The sequence below is a fragment of the Ambystoma mexicanum genome, chromosome 11 (genome assembly GCF_040938575.1).
Source record: "Ambystoma mexicanum isolate Mex_15411 chromosome 11, UKY_AmexF1_1, whole genome shotgun sequence".
NCBI classification, from domain to species: Eukaryota; Metazoa; Chordata; class Amphibia; order Caudata; family Ambystomatidae; genus Ambystoma; species Ambystoma mexicanum.
The window spans coordinates 823,126,984-823,147,262 of NC_090934.1; the positions used below are offsets into that span (position 1 = coordinate 823,126,984).

Genomic DNA, 20,279 nt, shown 5'->3' on the forward strand with positions numbered 1-20,279 from the left:
TGAAGTCTTGATGTTTATGAATTGAATGGCAAGTTTTGAAAAACTAAAGCAAGCGAGAAGAATTGCTTGCAGTTTATTGGATTTTTTGGACGTCAGCAGACGAGACCTGCGAGAGGTAAACAGAAGTCCATAGTTGGTCACGCTGAATTTTTGAGCCAAAATGCACCGTCCCTGGGTGGGCTTCGGTTAACAGCCGAACGCGCTAACCGATTGCGCCACAGAGACTCATGCAGTTCTTACACAGGGGCCTGATTGGTGTGCTGTTTGCTTATGCTTCCCAGGCAACCTGAAAATATTTCTAAAATAGCTCTATTTCCCACAGCAAATCAGGGTATCAAGCACTTCCCTACCTCCCGTAATCCACAAACACAGGGGATTTAGTAGAGGACAGAGCCCATCAACAGTGCACCAAATGCCCTCTGTGTAGGCATAACTTGCTATGAGGAGAAAGCCACAGTTGCGCACTTGTGTTAAAAGGGGACAGTAGGCTAAACCCAGAGAACACGGGAGAAATGACTCAGGTTTACTGAGTGGAACACTCTGTGTCTTTGTGCCCAAAACAGCAGCGTCTTTTCGGTTAACAGCCGAACGCGCTAACCAATTGCGCCACAGAGACTCACTGGCATGTGTGTTCTGCCTTTGGCCTGATTGCATTGCTATTTTTTTCTGATTGGCAGAAAACCTGAACTTTTTTCTGAAAAAGGCATGCCTCTCTTAGCACTGCAGTGCATTAGACTGCTCCCTTGCTTCCCTGAGTCCCCAAATACACAACCACCTTGGGCACAATAGAAGACACATTCCAGCAGATTTAGCAAGAGTGCACCAAGGATTCTATATGTAGGTACCTTGCTGAGAAGCAAGACCTGCAGTTGCATTCTTCTGTTAAAAGAGGGCAGCAGAGTTCACCAAGAGAACATGGGGGAAGTAGCTTATGTTAACTACTTGCCATGCTCTTTATAGATCCCTCTGTTTGACTGGGTGAATTCTAATTTCTGGGGTAGAGTAAGCAATTTTTGGATCTAGATGCTGTGCGCAACAGGAATGCTATATACTGCACTGTACTGCTACTGAAAAGTTACCAATTTTACAGGATGTTCAGTTAAGCTTTGTTTCAGAAAACAACTTGCTAGAGGCACTAAGACAGATTACTGGGACAAAGGAAGAGGGTTTGGGGATTAGCACATCTCCTATGAAATGTACAGTCACGCCCGAGACAACTCTGAGTGTCACCTCAAATTCTAAGAAATGCAAACTAGGGACCTACGCTTTTTATTGCCAGTGGATCTTTGTGTTCAGACAAATGTGCACGCCTCCCAGAGCCCCTTGCAATGCACTTAGGGAAAGGGGGGAAGGTGCTGTGAAGCCCTCTCGCTGACAATGTCTCTCTTGTCTATAATGTAACTATGAGAGAGAGAGAAATAGGCAATGCGAGAGTGAAAAAGTAAAATGGAAATGTGTCTACTGAGACCAGTATAAGGGGAAATCCTCACAATCCAGGACCGACAGTTGATTGGGAGGGCGCTTACAGGTTTCCGACACCAGACCGGTACCTGAACTCACAAACCCAAACTGCAAAGTGATGGGCATTGCCACTAGACTGCCGACCCCCTTTCGGGGCCCCAGCATATATCCTTTAGTCACACCTAGATTTCCCAGGACAGTGCAGCATTCAGCGATTACACGAAAATATTGACAGCGCTAGGAGGCCATGCAAATGGCAGAGGTATGCTTTACAAAGCCCACGTAGCGTGCACAAAACAGCACATCAGTCAGGCCCACTTGAAGAGATGGTAAAGAGGAAATACTTCTGCTGCATCCAGTAAAACATAGAGATTGGCCTGCTTTAAAGGTTGACCATGTCCTTCATGGGTGTCTGTCAATATGATACTTCCCTGCTGCAAAGCTTACATTCGAAAGGCCAGAACAACTAGGCCCAGAGCATAAAGATGCAGTCCGGTTGAAATAACGAGATACTGAAGAGCAATTTTGTATTTCAGAGTGGGAAAAGGAAGTATGACCCCAACGTGATTTGAACACACAACCTTCTGATCTGGAGTCAGACGCTACCATTGCGCCACGAGGTCCTTGTGGCAATCCACCTGGTGTGTCTGATGACAGAATAAAGGTAGGAGACGTGCAGAGCCTCATTGCTTCTTTAGGTAGACTGGCTAGGATAGCTTCCTTCTGTGCATCAGTACACGCTGCAGCCAAACCCTTCCCATGAAGTCTTGATGTTTATGAATTGAATGGCAAGTTTTGAAAAACTAAAGCAAGCGAGAAGAATTGCTTGCAGTTTATTGGATTTTTTGGACGTCAGCAGACGAGACCTGCGAGAGGTAAACAGAAGTCCATAGTTGGTCACGCTGAATTTTTGAGCCAAAATGCATCGTCCCTGGGTTGGCTTGAACCACCAACCTTTCGGTTAACAGCCGAACGCGCTAACCGATTGCGCCACAGAGACTCATGCAGTGCTTACACTGGGGCCTGATTGGTGTGCTGTTTGCTTATGCTTCCCAGGCAACCTGAAAATATTTCTAAAATAGCTCTATTTCCCACAGCAAATCAGGGTATCAAGCACTTCCCTACCTCCCCTAATCCACAAACACAGGGGATTTAGTAGAGGACAGAGCCCATCAACAGTGCACCAAATGTCCTCTGTGTAGGCATAACTTGCTATGAGGAGAAAGCCACAGTTGCGCACTTGTGTTAAAAGGGGACAGTAGGCTGAACCCAGAGAACACGGGAGAAATGACTCAGGTTTACTGAGTGGAACACTCTGTGTCTTTGTGCCAAAAACAGCAGCGTCTTTTCGGTTAACAGCCGAACGCGCTAACCAATTGTGCCACAGAGACTCACTGGCATGTGTGTTCTGCCTTTGGCCTGATTGCATTGCTATTTTTTTCTGATTGGCAGAAAACCTGAACTTTTTTCTGAAAAAGGCATGCCTCTCTTAGCACTGCAGTGCATTAGACTGCTCCCTTGCTTGCCTGAGTCCCCAAATACACAACCACCTTGGGCACAATAGAAGACACATTCCAGCAGATTTAGCAAGAGTGCACCAAGGTTTCTATATGTAGGTACCTTGCTGAGAAGCAAGACCTGCAGTTGCATTCTTCTGTTAAAAGAGGGCAGCAGAGTGCACCAAGAGAACTTGGGGGAAGTAGCTTATGTTAACTACTTGCCATGATCTTTATAGATCCCTCTGTTTGACTGGGTGAATTCTAATTTCTGGGGTAGAGTAAGCAATTTTTGGATCTAGATGCTGTGCGCAACAGGAATGCTATATACTGCACTGTACTGCTACTGAAAAGTTACCAATTTTACAGGATGTTCAGGTAAGGTTTGTTTCAGAAAACAACTTGCTAGAGGCCCTAGGACAGATTACTGGGACAAAGGAAGAGGGTTTGGGGATTAGCACATCTCCTATGAAAGGTACAGTCACGCCCGAGACAACTCTGAGTGCCTCCTCAAATTCTAAGAAATGCGAACTGGGGTCCTACGCCTTTTATTGCCAGTGGATTTTTGTGTTTCAGACAAATGTGCACGCCTCCCAGAGCCCCATGCAATGCACTTAGCGAAATGGGGGAAGGTGCTGTGCAACCCTCTCGCTGACAATGTCTCTCTTGTCTATAATGTATCTATGAGAGAGAGAGAAATAGGCAATGCGAGAGTGAAAAAGTAAAATGGAAATGTGTCTACTGAGACCAGTATAAGGGGAAATCCTCACAATCCAGGACTGACAGTTGATTGGGAGGGCGCTTACAGTTTTCTGACACCAGACCGGTACCTGAACTCACAAACCCAAACTGCAAAGTGATGGGCATTGCCACTAGACTGCCGACCCCCTTTCGGGGCCCCAGCATATATCGTTTGGTCACACCTAGAGTTCCCAGGACAGTGCAGCATTCAGCGATTACACGAAAATATTGACAGCGCTAGGAGGCCATGCAAATGGCAGAGGTATGCTTTACAAAGCCCACGTAGCGTGCACAAAACAGCACATCAGTCAGGCCCACTTGAAGAGATGGTAAAGAGGAAATACTTCTGCTGCATCCAGTAAAACATAGAGATTGTCCTGCTTTAAAGGTTGACCATGTCCTTCATGGGTGTCTGTCAATATGATACTTCCCTGCTGCAAAGCTTACATTCGAAACGCCAGAACAACTAGGCCCAGAGCACAAAGATGCAGTCAGGTTGAAATAACGAATTACTGAAGAGCAATTTTATATTTCAGAGTGGGAAAAGCAAATATGCCCCCGACGTGATTTGAACACGCAACCTTTTGATCTGGAGTCAGACGCGCTACCATTGCGCCACGAGGTCCTTGCGGAAATCCACCTGGTATGTCTGATGACAGAAGACAGAATAAAGGTAGGAGACGTGCATGGACCTGCAGAGCCTCATTGCTTCTTTAAGTAGACTGGCTAGGATAGCTTCCTTCTGTGCATCAGTACACGCTGCAGCCAAACCCTTCCCATGAAGTCTTGATGTTTATGAATTGAATGGCAAGTTTTGAAAAACTAAAGCAAGCGAGAAGAATTGCTTACAGTTTATTGGATTTTTTGGACGTCAGCAGACGAGACCTGCGAGAGGTAAACAGAAGTTCATAGTTGGTCACGCTGATTTTTTGAGCCAAAATGCATCGTCCCTGGGTGGGCTTGAACCACCAACCTTTCGGTTAACAGCCGAACGCGCTAACCGATTGCGCCACAGAGACTCATGCAGTTCTTACACAGGGGCCTGATTGGTGTGCTGTTTGCTTATGCTTCCCAGGCAACCTGAAAATATTTCTAAAATAACTCTATTTCCCACAGCAAATCAGGGTATCAAGCACTTCCCTACCTCCCCTAATCCACAAACACAGGGGATTTAGTAGAGGACAGAGCCCATCAACAGTGCACCAAATGTCCTCTGTGTAGGCATAACTTGCTATGAGGAGAAAGCCACAGTTGCGCACTTGTGTTAAAAGGGGACAGTAGGCTGAACCCAGAGAACACGGGAGAAATGACTCAGGTTTACTGAGTGGAACACTCTGTGTCTTTGTGCCAAAAACAGCAGCGTCTTTTCGGTTAACAGCCGAACGCGCTAACCAATTGCGCCACAGAGACTCACTGGCATGTGTGTTCTGCCTTTGGCCTGATTGCATTGCTATTTTTTTCTGATTGGCAGAAAACCTGAACTTTTTTCTGAAAAAGGCATGCCTCTCTTAGCACTGCAGTGCATTAGACTGCTCCCTTGCTTCCCTGAGTCCCCAAATACACAACCACCTTGGGCACAATAGAAGACACATTCCAGCAGATTTAGCAAGAGTGCACCAAGGATTCTATATGTAGGTACCTTGCTGAGAAGCAAGACCTGCAGTTGCATTCTTCTGTTAAAAGAGGGCAGCAGAGTGCACCAAGAGAACTTGGGGGAAGTAGCTTATGTTAACTACTTGCCATGCTCTTTATAGATCCCTCTGTTTGACTGGGTGAATTCTAATTTCTGGGGTAGAGTAAGCAATTTTTGGATCTAGATGCTGTGCGCAACAGGAATGCTATATACTGCACTGTACTGCTACTGAAAAGTTACCAATTTTACAGGATGTTCAGGTAAGCTTTGTTTCAGAAAACAACTTGCTAGAGGCCCTAGGACAGATTACTGGGACAAAGGAAGAGGGTTTGGGGATTAGCACATCTCCTATGAAAGGTACAGTCACGCCCAAGACAACTCTGAGTGCCTCCTCAAATTCTAAGAAATGCGAACTGGGGTCCTACGCCTTTTATTGCCAGTGGATCTTTGTGTTTCAGACAAATGTGCACGCCTCCCAGAGCCCCATGCAATGCACTTAGGGAAATGGGGGAAGGTGCTGTGAAGCCCTCTCGCTGACAATGTCTCTCTTGTCTATAATGTATCTATGAGAGAGAGAGAAATAGGCAATGCGAGAGTGAAAAAGTAAAATGGAAATGTGTCTACTGAGACCAGTATAAGGGGAAATCCTCACAATCCAGGACCGACAGTTGATTGGGAGGGCGCTTACAGGTTTCCGACACCAGACCGGTACCTGAACTCACAAACCCAAACTACAAAGTGATGCCCATTGCCACTAGACTGCCGACCCCCTTTCGGGGCCCCAACATATATCCTTTAGTCACACCTAGAGTTCCCAGGACACTGCAGCATTCAGCGATTACACGAAAATATTGACAGCGCTAGGAGGCCATGCAAATGGCAGAGGTATGCTTTACAAAGCCCACGTAGCGTGCACAAAACAGCACATCAGTCAGGCCCACTTGAAGAGATGGTAAAGAGGAAATACTTCTGCTGCATCCAGTAAAACATAGAGATTGCCCTGCTTTAAAGGTTGACCATGTCCTTCATGGGTGTCTGTCAATATGATACTTCCCTGCTGCAAAGTTTACATTCGAAACGCCAGAACAACTAGGCCCAGAGCACAAAGATGCAGTCAGGTTGAAATAACGAGATACTGAAGAGCAATTTTGTATTTCAGAGTGGGAAAAGGAAGTATGACCCCGACGTGATTTGAACACACAACCTTCTGATCTGGAGTCAGATGCGCTACCATTGCGCCACGAGGTCCTTGTGGCAATCCACCTGGTGTGTCTGATGACAGAATAAAGGTAGGAGACGTACATGCACCTGCAGAGCCTCATTGCTTCTTTAGGTAGACTGGCTAGGATAGCTTCCTTCTGTGCATCAGTACACGCTGCAGCCAAACCCTTCCCATGAAGTCTTGATGTTTATGAATTGAATGGCAAGTTTTGAAAAACTAAAGCAAGCGAGAAGAATTGCTTGCAGTTTATTGGATTTTTTGGACGTCAGCAGACGAGACCTGCGAGAGGTAAACAGAAGTTCATAGTTGGTCATGCTGAATTTTTGAGCCAAAATGCATCGTCCCTGGGTGGGCTTGAACCACCAACCTTTCGGTTAACAGCCTAACGCGCTAACCGATTGCGCCACAGAGACTCATGCAGTGCTTACACTGGGGCCTGATTGGTGTGCTGTTTGCTTATGCTTCCCAGGGAACCTGAAAATATTTCTAAAATAGCTCTATTTCCCACAGCAAATCAGGGTATCAAGCACTTCCCTACCTCCCGTAATCCACAAACACAGGGGATTTAGTAGAGGACAGAGCCCATCAACAGTGCACCAAATGTCCTCTGTGTAGGCATAACTTGCTATGAGGAGAAAGCCACAGTTGCGCACTTGTGTTAAAAGGGGACAGTAGGCTGAACCCAGAGAACACGGGAGAAATGACTCAGGTTTACTGAGTGGAACACTCTGTGTCTTTGTGCCAAAAACAGCAGCGTCTTTTCGGTTAACAGCCGAACGCGCTAACCAATTGCGCCACAGAGACTCACTGGCATGTGTGTTCTGCCTTTGGCCTGATTGCATTGCTATTTTTTTCTGATTGGCAGAAAACCTGAACTTTTTTCTGAAAAAGGCATGCCTCTCTTAGCACTGCAGTGCATTAGACTGCTCCCTTGCTTCCCTGAGTCGCCAAATACACAACCACCTTGGGCACAATAGAAGACACATTCCAGCAGATTTAGCAAGAGTGCACCAAGGTTTCTATATGTAGGTACCTTTCTGAGAAGCAAGACCTGCAGTTGCATTCTTCTGTTAAAAGATGGCAGCAGAGTGCACCAAGAGAACTTGGGGGAAGTAGCTTATGTTAACTACTTGCCATGCTCTTTATAGATCCCTCTGTTTGACTCGGTGAATTCTAATTTCTGGGGTAGAGTAAGCAATGTTTGGATCTAGATGCTGTGCGCAACAGGAATGCTATATACTGCACTGTACTGCTACTGAAAAGTTACCAATTTTACAGGATGTTCAGGTAAGCTTTGTTTCAGAAAACAACTTGCTAGAGACACTAAGACAGATTACTGGGACAAAGGAAGAGGGTTTGGGGATTAGCACATCTCCTATGAAAGGTACAGTCACGCCCGAGACAACTCTGAGTGTCACCTCAAATTCTAAGAAATGCAAACTAGGGACCTACGCTTTTTATTGCCAGTGGATCTTTGTGTTTCAGACAAATGTGCACGCCTCCCAGAGCCCCTTGCAATGCACTTAGGGAAATGGGGGAAGGTGCTGTGAAGCCCTCTCGCTGACAATGTCTCTCTTGTCTATAATGTATCTATGAGAGAGAGAGAAATAGGCAATGCGAGAGTGAAAAAGTAAAATGGAAATGTGTCTACTGAGACCAGTATAAGGGGAAATCCTCACAATCCAGGACCGACAGTTGATTGGGAGGGCGCTTACAGGTTTCCGACACCAGACCGGTACCTGAACTCACAAACCCAAACTGCAAAGTGATGGGCATTGCCACTAGACTGCCGACCCCCTTTCGGGGCCGCAGCATATTTCCTTTAGTCACACCTAGAGTTCCCAGGACAGTGCAGCATTCAGCGATTACACGAAAATATTGACAGCGCTAGGAGGCCATGCAAATGGCAGAGGTATGCTTTACAAAGCCCACGTAGCGTGCACAAAACAGCACATCAGTCAGGCCCACTTGAAGAGATGGTATAGAGGAAATACTTCTGCTGCATCCAGTAAAACATAGCGATTGGCCTGCTTTAAAGGTTGACCATGTCCTTCATGGGTGTCTGTCAATATGATACTTCCCTGCTGCAAAGCTTACATTCGAAACGCCAGAACAACTAGGCCCAGAGCACAAAGATGCAGTCAGGTTGAAATAACGAGATACTGAAGAGCAATTTTATATTTCAGAGTGGGAAAAGCAAATATGACCCCGACGTGATTTGAACACGCAACCGTCTGATCTGGAGTCAGACGCGCTACCATTGCGCCACGAGGTCCTTGTGGCAGTCCACCTGGTGTGTCTGATGACAGAATAAAGGTAGGAGACGTACATGCACCTGCAAAGCCTCATTGCTTATTTAAGTAGACTGGCTAGGATAGCTTCCTTCTGTGCATCAGTACACGCTGCAGCCAAACCCTTCCCATGAAGTCTTGATGTTTATGAATTGAATGGCAAGTTTTGAAAAACTAAAGCAAGCGAGAAGAATTGCTTGCAGTTTATTGGATTTTTTGGACGTCAGTAGACGAGACCTGCGAGAGGTAAACAGAAGTTCATAGTTGGTCATGCTGAATTTTTGAGCCAAAATGCATCGTCCCTGGGTGGGCTTGAACCACCAACCTTTCGATTAACAGCCGAACGCGCTAACCGATTGCGCCACAGAGACTCATGCAGTGCTTACACTGGGGCCTGGTTGGTGTGCTGTTTGCTTATGCTTCCCAGGCAACCTGAAAATATTTCTAAAATAGCTCTATTTCCCACAGCAAATCAGGGTATCAAGCACTTCCCTACCTCCCCTAATCCACAAACACAGGGGATTTAGTAGAGGACAGAGCCCATCAACAGTGCACCAAATTTCCTCTGTGTAGGCATAACTTGCTATGAGGAGAAAGCCACAGTTGCGCACTTGTGTTAAAAGGGGACAGTAGGCTGAACCCAGAGAACACGGGAGAAATGACTCAGGATTACTAAGTGGAACACTCTGTGTCTTTGTGCCAAAAACAGCAGCGTCTTTTCGGTTAACAGCCGAACGCGCTAACCAATTGCGCCACAGAGACTCACTGACATGTGTTTTCTGCCTTTATCCTGATTGCATTGTTATTTTTTTCTGATTGGCAGAAAACCTGAACTTTTTTCTGAAAAAGGAATGCCTTTCTTAGCACTGCAGTGCATTAGACTGCTCCCTTGCTTCCCTGAGTCCCCAAATGCACAACCACCTTGGGCACAATAGAAGACACATTCCAGCAGATTTAGCAAGAGTGCACCAAGGTTTCTATATGTAGGTACCTTGCTGAGAAGCAAGACCTGCAGTTGCATTCTTCTGTTAAAAGAGGGCAGCAGAGTGCACCAAGAGAACTTGGGGGAAGTAGCTTATGTTAACTACTTGCCATGCTCTTTATAGATCCCTCTGTTTGACTGGGTGAATTCTAATTTCTGGGGTAGAATAAGCAATTTTTGGATCTAGATGCTGTGCGCAACAGGAATGCTATATACTGCACTGTACTGCTACTGAAAAGTTACCAATTTTACAGGATGTTCAGGTAAGCTTTGTTTCAGAAAACAACTTGCTAGAGGCCCTAGGACAGATTACTGGGACAAAGGAAGAGGGTTTGGGGATTAGCACATCTCCTATGTAAGGTACAGTCACGCCCGAGACAACTCTGAGTGCCACCTCAAATTCTAAGAAATGCGAACTAGGGTCCTACGCTTTTTATTGCCAGTGGATCTTTGTGTTTCAGACAAATGTGCACGCCTCCCAGAGCCCCTTGCAATGCACTTAGGGAAATGGGGGAAGGTGCTGTGAAGCCCTCTCGCTGACAATGTCTCTCTTGTCTATAATGTATCTATGAGAGAGAGAGAAATAGGCTATGCGAGAGTGAAAAAGTAAAATGGAAATGTGTCTACTGAGACCAGTATAAGGGGAAATCCTCACAATCCAGGACCGACAGTTGATTGGGAGGGCGCTTACAGGTTTCCGACACCAGACCGGTACCTGAACTCACAAACCCAAACTACAAAGTGATGGGCATTGCCACTAGACTGCCAACCCCCTTTCGGGGCCCCAGCATATATCCTTTAGTCACACCTAGAGTTCCCAGGACAGTGCAGCATTCAGCGATTACACGAAAATATTGACAGCGCTAGGAGGCCATGCAAATGGCAGAGGTATGCTTTACAAAGCCCACGTAGCGTGCACAAAACAGCACATCAGTCAGGACCACTTGAAGAGATGGTAAAGAGGAAATACTTCTGCTGCATCCAGTAAAACATAGAGATTGGCCTGCTTTAAAGGTTGACCATGTCCTTCATGGGTGTCTGTCAATATGATACTTCCCTGCTGCAAAGCTTACATTCGAAACGCCAGAACAACTAGGCCCAGAGCACAAAGATGCAGTCAGGTTGAAATACCGAGATACTGAAGAGCAATTTTGTATTTCAGAGTGGGAAAAGCAAACATGACCCCGACGTGATTTGAACACGCAACCTTCTGATCTGGAGTCAGACGCGCTACCATTGCGCCACGAGGTCCTTTGCAGTCCACCTGGTGTGTCTGATGACAGAATAAAGGTAGGAGACGTACATGCACCTGCAGAGCCTCATTGCTTCTTTAAGTAGACTGGCTAGGATAGCTTCCTTCTGTGCATCAGTACACGCTGCAGCCAAACCCTTCCCATGAAGTCTTGATGTTTATGAATTGAATGGCAAGTTTTGAAAAACTAAAGCAAGCGAGAAGAATTGCTTGCAGTTTATTGGACGTCAGCAGACGAGACCTGCGAGAGGTAAACAGAAGTTCATAGTTGGTCAAGCTGAATTTTTGAGCCGAAATGCATCGTCCCTGGGTGGTCTTGAACCACCAACCTTTCGGTTAACAGCAGGACGCGCTAACCGATTGCGCCACAGAGACTCATGCAGTGCTTACACTGGGGCCTGATTGGTGTGCTGTTTGCTTATGCTTCCCAGGCAACCTGAAAACATTTCTAAAATAGCTCTATTTCCCACAGCAAATCAGGGTATCAAGCACTTCCCTACCTCCCCTAATCCACAAACACAGGGGATTTAGTAGAGGACAGAGCCCATCAACAGTGCACCAAATGTCCTCTGTGTAGGCATAACTTGCTATGAGGAGAAAGCCACAGTTGCGCACTTGTGTTAAAAGGGGACAGTAGGCTGAACCCAGAGAACACGGGAGAAATGACTCAGGATTACTAAGTGGAACACTCTGTGTCTTTGTGCCAAAAACAGCAGCGTCTTTTCGGTTAACAGCCGAACGCGCTAACCAATTGCGCCACAGAGACTCACTGACATGTGTTTTCTGCCTTTATCCTGATTGCATTGCTATTTTTTTCTGATTGGCAGAAAACCTGAACTTTTTTCTGAAAAAGGCATGCCTCTCTTAGCACTGCAGTACATTAGACTGCTCCCTTGCTTACCTGAGTCCCCAAATACACAACCACCTTGGGCACAATAGAAGACACATTCCGGCAGATTTAGCAAGAGTGCACCAAGGTTTCTATATGTAGGTACCTTGCTGAGAAGCAAGACCTGCAGTTGCATTCTTCTGTTAAAAGAGGGCAGCAGAGTGCACCAAGAGAACTTGGGGGAAGTAGCTTATGTTAACTACTTGCCATGCTCTTTATAGATCCCTCTGTTTGACTGGGTGAATTCTAATTTCTGGGGTAGAATAAGCAATTTTTGGATCTAGATGCTGTGCGCAACAGGAATGCTATATACTGCTACTGAAAAGTTACCAATTTTACAGGATGTTCAGGTAAGCTTTGTTTCAGAAAACAACTTGCTAGAGGCCCTAGGACAGATTAGTGGGACAAAGGAAGAGGGTTTGGGGATTAGCACATCTCCTATGTAAGGTACTGTCACGCCCGAGACAACTCTGAGTGCCACCTCAAATTCTAAGAAATGCGAACTAGGGTCCTACGCTTGTTATTGCCAGTGGATCTTTGTGTTTCAGACAAATGTGCACGCCTCCCAGAGCCCCTTGCAATGCACTTAGGGAAATGGGGGAAGGTGCTGTGAAGCCCTCTCGCTGACAATGGCTCTCTTATCTATAATGTATCTATGAGAGAGAGAGAAATAGGCAATGCGAGAGTGAAAAAGTAAAATGGAAATGTGTCTACTGAGACCAGTATAAGGGGAAATCCTCACAATCCAGGACCGACAGTTGATTGGGAGGGCGCTTACAGGTTTCCGACACCAGACCGGTACCTGAACTCAAAAACCCAAACTGCAAAGTGATGGGCATTGCCACTAGACTGCCAACCCCCTTTCGGGGCCCCAGCATATATCCTTTAGTCACACCTAGAGTTCCCAGGACAGTGCAGCATTCAGCGATTACACGAAAATATTGACAGCGCTAGGAGGCCATGCAAATGGCAGAGGTATGCTTTACAAAGCCCACTTAGCGTGCACAAAACAGCACATCAGTCAGGCCCACTTGAAGAGATGGTAAAGAGGAAATACTTCTGCTACATCCAGTAAAACATAGAGATTGGCCTGCTTTAAAGGTTGACCATGTCCTTCATGGGTGTCTGTCAATATGATACTTCCCTGCTGCAAAGCTTACATTCGAAACGCCAGAACAACTAGGCCCAGAGCACAAAGATGCAGTCAGGTTGAAATACCGAGATACTGAAGAGCAATTTTGTATTTCAGAGTGGGAAAAGCAAATATGACCCCGACGTGATTTGAACACGCAACCTTCTGATCTGGAGTCAGACGCGCTACCATTGCGCCACAAGGTCCTTGTGGCAGTCCACCTGGTGTGTCTGATGACAGAATAAAGGTAGGAGACGTACATGCACCTGCAGAGCCTCATTGCTTCTTTAAGTAGACTGGCTAGGATAGCTTCCTTCTGTGCATCAGTACACCCTCCAGCCAAACCCTTCCCATGAAGTCTTGATGTTTATGAATTGAATGGCAAGTTTTGAAAAACTAAAGCAAGCGAGAAGAATTGCTTGCAGTTTATTGGATTTTTTGGACGTCAGCAGACGAGACCTGCGAGAGGTAAACAGAAGTCCATAGTTGGTCACGCTGAATTTTTGAGCCAAAATGTACCATCCCTGGGTGGGCTTGAACCACCAACCTTTCGGTTAACAGCCGAACGCGCTAACCGATTGCGCCACTGAGACTCATGCAGTTCTTACACAGGGGCCTGATTGGTGTGCTGTTTGCTTATGCTTCCCAGGCAACCTGAAAATATTTCTAAAATAGCTCTATTTCCCACAGCAAATCAGGGTATCAAGCACTTCCCTACCTCCCCTAATCCACAAACACAGGGGATTTAGTAGAGGACAGAGCCCATCAACAGTGCACCAAATGTCCTCTGTATAGGCATAACTTGCTATGAGGAGAAAGCCACAGTTGCGCACTTGTGTTAAAAGGGGACAGTAGGCTGAACCCAGAGAACACGGGAGAAATGACTCAGGTTTACTGAGTGGAACACTCTGTGTCTTTGTGCCAAAAACAGCAGCGTCTTTTCGGTTAACAGCCGAACGCGCTAACCAATTGCGCCTCAGAGACTCACTGGCATGTGTGTTCTGCCTTTGGCCTGATTGCATTGCTATTTTTTTCTGATTGGCAGAAAACCTGAACTTTTTTCTGAAAAAGGCATGCCTCTCTTAGCACTGCAGTGCATTAGACTGCTCCCTTGCTTCCCTGAGTCCCCAAATACACAACCACCTTGGGCACAATAGAAGACACATTCCAGCAGATTTAGCAAGAGTGCACCAAGGATTCTATATGTAGGTACCTTGCTGAGAAGCAAGACCTGCAGTTGCATTCTTCTGTTAAAAGAGGGCAGCAGAGTGCACCAAGAGAACTTGGGGGAAGTAGCTTATGTTAACTACTTGCCATGCTCTTTATAGATCCCTCTGTTTGACTGGGTGAATTCTAATTTCTGGGGTAGAGTAAGCAATTTTTGGATCTAGATGCTGTGCGCAACAGGAATGCTATATACTGCACTGTACTGCTACTGAAAAGTTACCAATTTTACAGGATGTTCAGGTAAGCTTTGTTTCAGAAAACAACTTGCTAGAGGCACTAAGACAGATTACTGGGACAAAGGAAGAGGGTTTGGGGATTAGCACATCTCCTATGAAAGGTACAGTCACGCCCGAGACAACTCTGAGTGTCACCTCAAATTCTAAGAAATGCAAACTAGGGACCTACGCTTTTTATTGCCAGTGGATCTTTGTGTTTCAGACAAATGTGCACGCCTCCCAGAGCCCCATGCTATGCACTTAGGGAAATGGGGGAAGGTGCTGTGCAACCCTCTCGCTGACAATGTCTCTCTTGTCTATAATGTATCTATGAGAGAGAGAGAAATAGGCAATGCGAGAGTGAAAAAGTAAAATGGAAATGTGTCTACTGAGACCAGTATAAGGGGAAATCCTCACAATCCAGGACCGACAGTTGATTGGGAGGGCGCTTACAGGTTTCCGACACCAGACCGGTACCTGAACTCACAAACCCAAACTGCAAAGTGATGGGCATTGCCACTAGACTGCCGACCCCCTTTCGGGCCCCAGCATATATCCTTTAGTCACACCTAGAGTTCCCAGGACAGTGCAGCATTCAGCGATTACACGAAAATATTGACAGCGCTAGGAGGCCATGCAAATGGCAGAGGTATGCTTTACAAAGCCGACGTAGCTTGCACAAAACAGCACATCAGTCAGGCCCACTTGAAGAGATGGTAAAGAGGAAATACTTCTGCTGCATCCAGTAAAACATAGAGATTGGCCTGCTTTAAAGGTTGACCATGTCCTTCATGGTTGTCTGTCAATATGATACTTCCCTGCTGCAAAGTTTACATTCGAAACGCCAGAACAACTAGGCCCAGAGCACAAAGATGCAGTCAGGTTGAAATAACGAGATACTGAAGAGCAATTTTGTATTTCAGAGTGGGAAAAGGAAGTATGACCCCGACGTGATTTGAACACACAACCTTCTGATCTGGAGTCAGACGCGCTACCATTGCGCCACGAGGTCCTTGTGGCAATCCACCTGGTGTGTCTGATGACAGAATAAAGGTAGGAGACGTACATGCACCTGCAGAGCCTCATTGCCTCTTTAGGTAGACTGGCTAGGATAGCTTCCTTCTGTGCATCAGTACACGCTGCAGCCAAACCCTTCCCATGAAGTCTTGATGTTTATGAATTGAATGGCAAGTTTTGAAAAACTAAAGCAAGCGAGAAGAATTGCTTGCAGTTTATTGGATTTTTTGGACGTCAGCAGACGAGACCTGCGAGAGGTAAACAGAAGTTCATAGTTGGTCATGCTGAATTTTTGAGCCAAAATGCATCGTCCCTGGGTGGGCTTGAACCACCAACCTTTCGGTTAACAGCCGAACGCGCTAACCGATTGCGCCACAGAGACTCATGCAGTCCTTACACTGGGGCCTGATTGGTGTGCTGTTTGCTTATGCTTCCCAGGCAACCTGAAAATATTTCTAAAATAGCTCTATTTCCCACAGCAAATCAGGGTATCAAGCACTTCCCTACCTCCCCTAATCCACAAACACAGGGGATTTAGTAGAGGACAGAGCCCATCAACAGTGCACCAAATGTCCTCTGTGTAGGCATAACTTGCTATGAGGAGAAAGCCACAGTTGCGCACTTGTGTTAAAAGGGGACAGTAGGATGAACCCAGAGAACACGGGAGAAATGACTCAGGTTTACTGAGTGGAACACTTTGTGTCTTTGTGCCAAAAACAGCAGCGTCTTTTCGGTTAACAGCCGAACGCGCTAACCAATTGCGCCACAGAGACTCACTGGCATGTGTGTTCTGCCTTTGGCCTGATTGCATTGCTATTTTTTTCTGATTGGCAGAAAACCTGAACTTTTTTCTGAAAAAGCCATGCCTCTCTTAGCACTACAGTGCATTAGACTGCTCCCTTGCTTCCCTGAGTCCCCAAATACACAACCACCTTGGGCACAATAGAAGACACATTCCAGCAGATTTAGCAAGAGTGCACCAAGGTTTCTATATGTAGGTACCTTGCTGAGAAGCAAGACCTGCAGTTGCATTCTTCTGTTAAAAGAGGGCAGCAGAGTGCACCAAGAGAACTTGGGGGAAGTAGCTTATGTTAACTACTTGCCATGCTCTTTATAGATCCCTCTGTTTGACTGGGTGAATTCTAGTTTCTGGGGTAGAGTAAGCAATTTTTGGATCTAGATGCTGTGCGCAACAGGAATGCTATATAATGCACTGTACTGCTACTGAAAAGTTACCAATTTTACAGGATGTTCAGGTAAGCTTTGTTTCAGAAAACAACTTGCTAGAGGCCCTAGGACAGATTACTGGGACAAAGGAAGAGGGTTTGGGGATTAGCACATCTCCTATGAAAGGTACAGTCACGCCCGAGACAACTCTGAGTGCCACCTCAAATTCTAAGAAATGCGAACCAGGGCCTTACGCTTTTAATTGCCAGTGGATCTTTGTGTTTCAGACAAATGTGCACGCCTCCCAGAGCCCCATGCAATGCACTTAGGGAAATGGGGGAAGGTGCTGTGCAACCCTCTCGCTGACAATGTCTCTCTTGTCTATAATGTATCTATGAGAGAGAGAGAAATAGGCAATGCGAGAGTGAAAAAGTAAAATGGAAATGTGTCTACTGAGACCAGTATAAGGGGAAATCCTCACAATCCAGGACCGACAGTTGATTGGGAGGGCGCTTACAGGTTTCCGACACCAGACCGGTACCTGAACTCACAAACCCAAACTGCAAAGTGATGGGCATTGCCACTAGACTGCCGACCCCCTTTCGGGGCCCCAGCATGTATCCTTTAGTCACACCTAGAGTTCCCAGGACAGTGCAGCATTCAGCGATTACACGAAAATATTGACAGCGCTAGGAGGCCATGCAAATGGCAGAGGTATGCTTTACAAAGCCCACGTAGCGTACACAAAACAGCACATCAGTCAGGCCCACTTGAAGAGATGGTAAAGAGGAAATACTTCTGCTGCATCCAGTAAAACATAGAGATTGGCCTGCTTTAAAGGTTGACCATGTCCTTCATGGGTGTCTGTCAATATGATACTTCCCTGCTGCAAAGTTTACATTCGAAACGCCAGAACAACTAGGCCCAGAGCACAAAGATGCAGTCAGGTTGAAATAACGAGATACTGAAGAGCAATTTTGTATTTCAGAGTGGGAAAAGCAAATATGACCCCGACGTGATTTGAACACGCAACCTTCTGATCTGGAGTCAGACGCGCTACCATTGCGCCACGAGGTCCTTGGCAGTCCACCTGGTGTGTCTGATGACAGAATAAAGGTAGGAGACGTACATGCACCTGCAGAGCCTCATTGCTTCTTTAAGTAGACTGGCTAGGATAGCTTCCTTCTGTGCATCAGTACACGCTGCAGCCAAACCCTTCCCATGAAGTCTTGAAGTTTATGAATTGAATGGCAAGTTTTGAAAAACTAAAGCAAGCGAGAAGAATTGCTTGCAGTTTATTGGATTTTTTGGACGTCAGCAGACGAGACCTGCGAGAGGTAAACAGAAGTTCATAGTTGGTCACGCTGAATTTTTGACCCAAAATGCATCGTCCCTCGGTGGGCTTGAACCACCAACCTTTTGGTTAACAGCCGAACGCGCTAACCGATTGCGCCATAGAGACTCATGCAGTGCTTACATTGGGGCCTGATTGGTGTGCTGTTTGCTTATGCTTCCCAGGCAACCTGAAAATATTTCTAAAATAGCTCTATTTCCCACAGAAAATCAGGGTATCAAGCACTTCCCTACCTCCCCTAATACACAAACACAGGGGATTTAATAGAGGACAGAGCCCATCAACAGTGCACCAAATGCCCTCTGTGTAGGCATAACTTGCTATGAGGAGAAAGCCACAGTTGCGCACTTGTGTTAAAAGGGGACAGTAGGCTGAACCCAGAGAACACGGGAGAAATGACTCAGGTTTACTAAGTGGAACACTCTGTGTCTTTGTGCCCAAAACAGCAGCGTCTTTTCGGTTAACAGCCGAACGCGCTAACCAATTGCGCCACAGAGACTCACTGGCATGTGTGTTCTGCCTTTGGCCTGATTACATTGCTATTTTTTTCTGATTGGCAGAAAACCTGAACTTTTTTCTAAAAAGGCATGCCTCTCTTAGCACTGCAGTGCATTAGACTGCTCCCTTGCTTCCCTGAGTCCCCAAATACACAACCACCTTGGGCACAATAGAAGACACATTCCAGCAGATTTAGCAAGAGTGCACCAAGGATTCTATATGTAGGTACCTTGCTGAGAAGCAAGACCTGCAGTTGCATTCTTCTGTTAAAAGAGGGCAGCATAGTGCACCAAGAGAACTTGGGGGAAGTAGCTTATGTTAACTACTTGCCATGCTCTTTATAGATCCCTCTGTTTGACTGGGTGAATTCTAATTTCTGGGGTAGAGTAAGCAATTTTTGGATCTAGATGCTGTGCGCAACAGGAATGCTATATACTGCACTTTACTGCTACTGAAAAGTTACCAATTTTACAGGATGTTCAGGTAAGCTTTGTTTCAGAAAACAACTTGCTAGAGGCACTAAGACAGATTACTGGGACAAAGGAAGAGGGTTTGGGGATTAGCACATCTCCTATGAAAGGTACAGTCACGCCCGAGACAACTCTGAGTGTCACTTCAAATTTTAAGAAATGCAAACTAGGGACCTACGCTTTTTATTGCCAGTGGATCTTTGTGTTTCAGACAAATGTGCACGCCTCCCAGAGCCCCTTGCAATGCACTTAGGGAAATGGGGGAAGGTGCTGTGAAGCCCTCTCGCTGACAATGTCTCTCTTGTCTATAATGTATCTATGAGAGAGAGAGAAATATGCAATGCGAGAGTGAAAAAGTAAAATGGAAATGTGTCTACTGAGACCAGTATAAGGGGAAATCCTCACAATCCAGGACCGACAGTTGATTGGGAGGGCGCTTACAGGTTTCCGACACCAGACCGGTACCTGAACTCACAAACCCAAACTGCAAAGTGATGGGCATTGCCACTAGACTGCCGACCCCCTTTCGGGGCCCCAGCATATATCCTTTAGTCACACCTAGAGTTCCCAGGACAGTGCAGCATTCAGCGATTACACGAAAATATTGACAGCGCTAGGAGGCCATGCAAATGGCAAAGGTATGCTTTACAAAGCCCACGTAGCGTGCACAAAACAGCACATCAGTCAGGCCCACTTGAAGAGATGGTAAAGAGGAAATACTTCTGCTGCATCCAGTAAAACATAGAGATTGGCCTGCTTTAAAGGTTGACCATGTCCTTCATGGGTGTCTGTCAATATGATACTTCCCTGCTGCAAAGCTTACATTCGAAATGCCAGAACAACTAGGCTCAGAGCACAAAGATGCAGTCAGGTTGAAATAACGAGATACTGAAGAGCAATTTTATATTTCAGAGTGGGAAAAGCAAATATGCCCCCGACGCTTCTGATCTGGAGTCAGACGCGCTACCATTGCGCCACGAGGTCCTTGCGGCAGTTCACCTGGTGTGTCTGATGACAGAATAAAGGTAGGAGACGTACATGCACCTGCAGAGCCTCATTGCTTCTTTAAGTAGACTGGCTAGGATAGCTTCCTTCTGTGCATCAGTACACGCTGAAGCCAAACCCTTCCCATGAAGTCTTGATGTTTATGAATTGAATGGCAAGTTTTGAAAAACTAAAGCAAGCGAGAAGAATTGCTTGCAGTTTATTGGATTTTTTGGACGTCAGCAGAC

General features: G+C 46.1%; 12 non-coding genes across 12 annotated transcripts; all 12 read right to left on the reverse strand.

The window, feature by feature from the left end:
* Positions 1-2,387: 2,387 nt before the first annotated feature.
* TRNAN-GUU (transfer RNA asparagine (anticodon GUU)) lies at positions 2,388-2,461 on the reverse strand. Its single transcript has one exon. It is a non-coding gene; the product is annotated as a tRNA-Asn (tRNA).
* A 1,790-nt stretch (positions 2,462-4,251) lies between these two features.
* Positions 4,252-4,323, reverse strand: TRNAW-CCA (transfer RNA tryptophan (anticodon CCA)). The gene has a single exon. It is a non-coding gene; the product is annotated as a tRNA-Trp (tRNA).
* A 320-nt stretch (positions 4,324-4,643) lies between these two features.
* TRNAN-GUU (transfer RNA asparagine (anticodon GUU)) lies at positions 4,644-4,717 on the reverse strand. Its single transcript has one exon. It is a non-coding gene; the product is annotated as a tRNA-Asn (tRNA).
* A 1,790-nt stretch (positions 4,718-6,507) lies between these two features.
* TRNAW-CCA (transfer RNA tryptophan (anticodon CCA)) lies at positions 6,508-6,579 on the reverse strand. The gene has a single exon. It is a non-coding gene; the product is annotated as a tRNA-Trp (tRNA).
* Positions 6,580-6,892: 313 nt separating this feature from the next.
* Positions 6,893-6,966, reverse strand: TRNAN-GUU (transfer RNA asparagine (anticodon GUU)). Its single transcript has one exon. It is a non-coding gene; the product is annotated as a tRNA-Asn (tRNA).
* Positions 6,967-8,756: 1,790 nt separating this feature from the next.
* On the reverse strand, positions 8,757-8,828 carry TRNAW-CCA (transfer RNA tryptophan (anticodon CCA)). Its single transcript has one exon. It is a non-coding gene; the product is annotated as a tRNA-Trp (tRNA).
* Positions 8,829-9,141: 313 nt separating this feature from the next.
* On the reverse strand, positions 9,142-9,215 carry TRNAN-GUU (transfer RNA asparagine (anticodon GUU)). Its single transcript has one exon. It is a non-coding gene; the product is annotated as a tRNA-Asn (tRNA).
* Positions 9,216-11,005: 1,790 nt separating this feature from the next.
* On the reverse strand, positions 11,006-11,077 carry TRNAW-CCA (transfer RNA tryptophan (anticodon CCA)). The gene has a single exon. It is a non-coding gene; the product is annotated as a tRNA-Trp (tRNA).
* A 2,156-nt stretch (positions 11,078-13,233) lies between these two features.
* On the reverse strand, positions 13,234-13,305 carry TRNAW-CCA (transfer RNA tryptophan (anticodon CCA)). Its single transcript has one exon. It is a non-coding gene; the product is annotated as a tRNA-Trp (tRNA).
* A 2,176-nt stretch (positions 13,306-15,481) lies between these two features.
* On the reverse strand, positions 15,482-15,553 carry TRNAW-CCA (transfer RNA tryptophan (anticodon CCA)). The gene has a single exon. It is a non-coding gene; the product is annotated as a tRNA-Trp (tRNA).
* Positions 15,554-15,866: 313 nt separating this feature from the next.
* TRNAN-GUU (transfer RNA asparagine (anticodon GUU)) lies at positions 15,867-15,940 on the reverse strand. Its single transcript has one exon. It is a non-coding gene; the product is annotated as a tRNA-Asn (tRNA).
* A 1,790-nt stretch (positions 15,941-17,730) lies between these two features.
* TRNAW-CCA (transfer RNA tryptophan (anticodon CCA)) lies at positions 17,731-17,802 on the reverse strand. The gene has a single exon. It is a non-coding gene; the product is annotated as a tRNA-Trp (tRNA).
* Between the last annotated feature and the right edge of the window lie 2,477 nt (positions 17,803-20,279).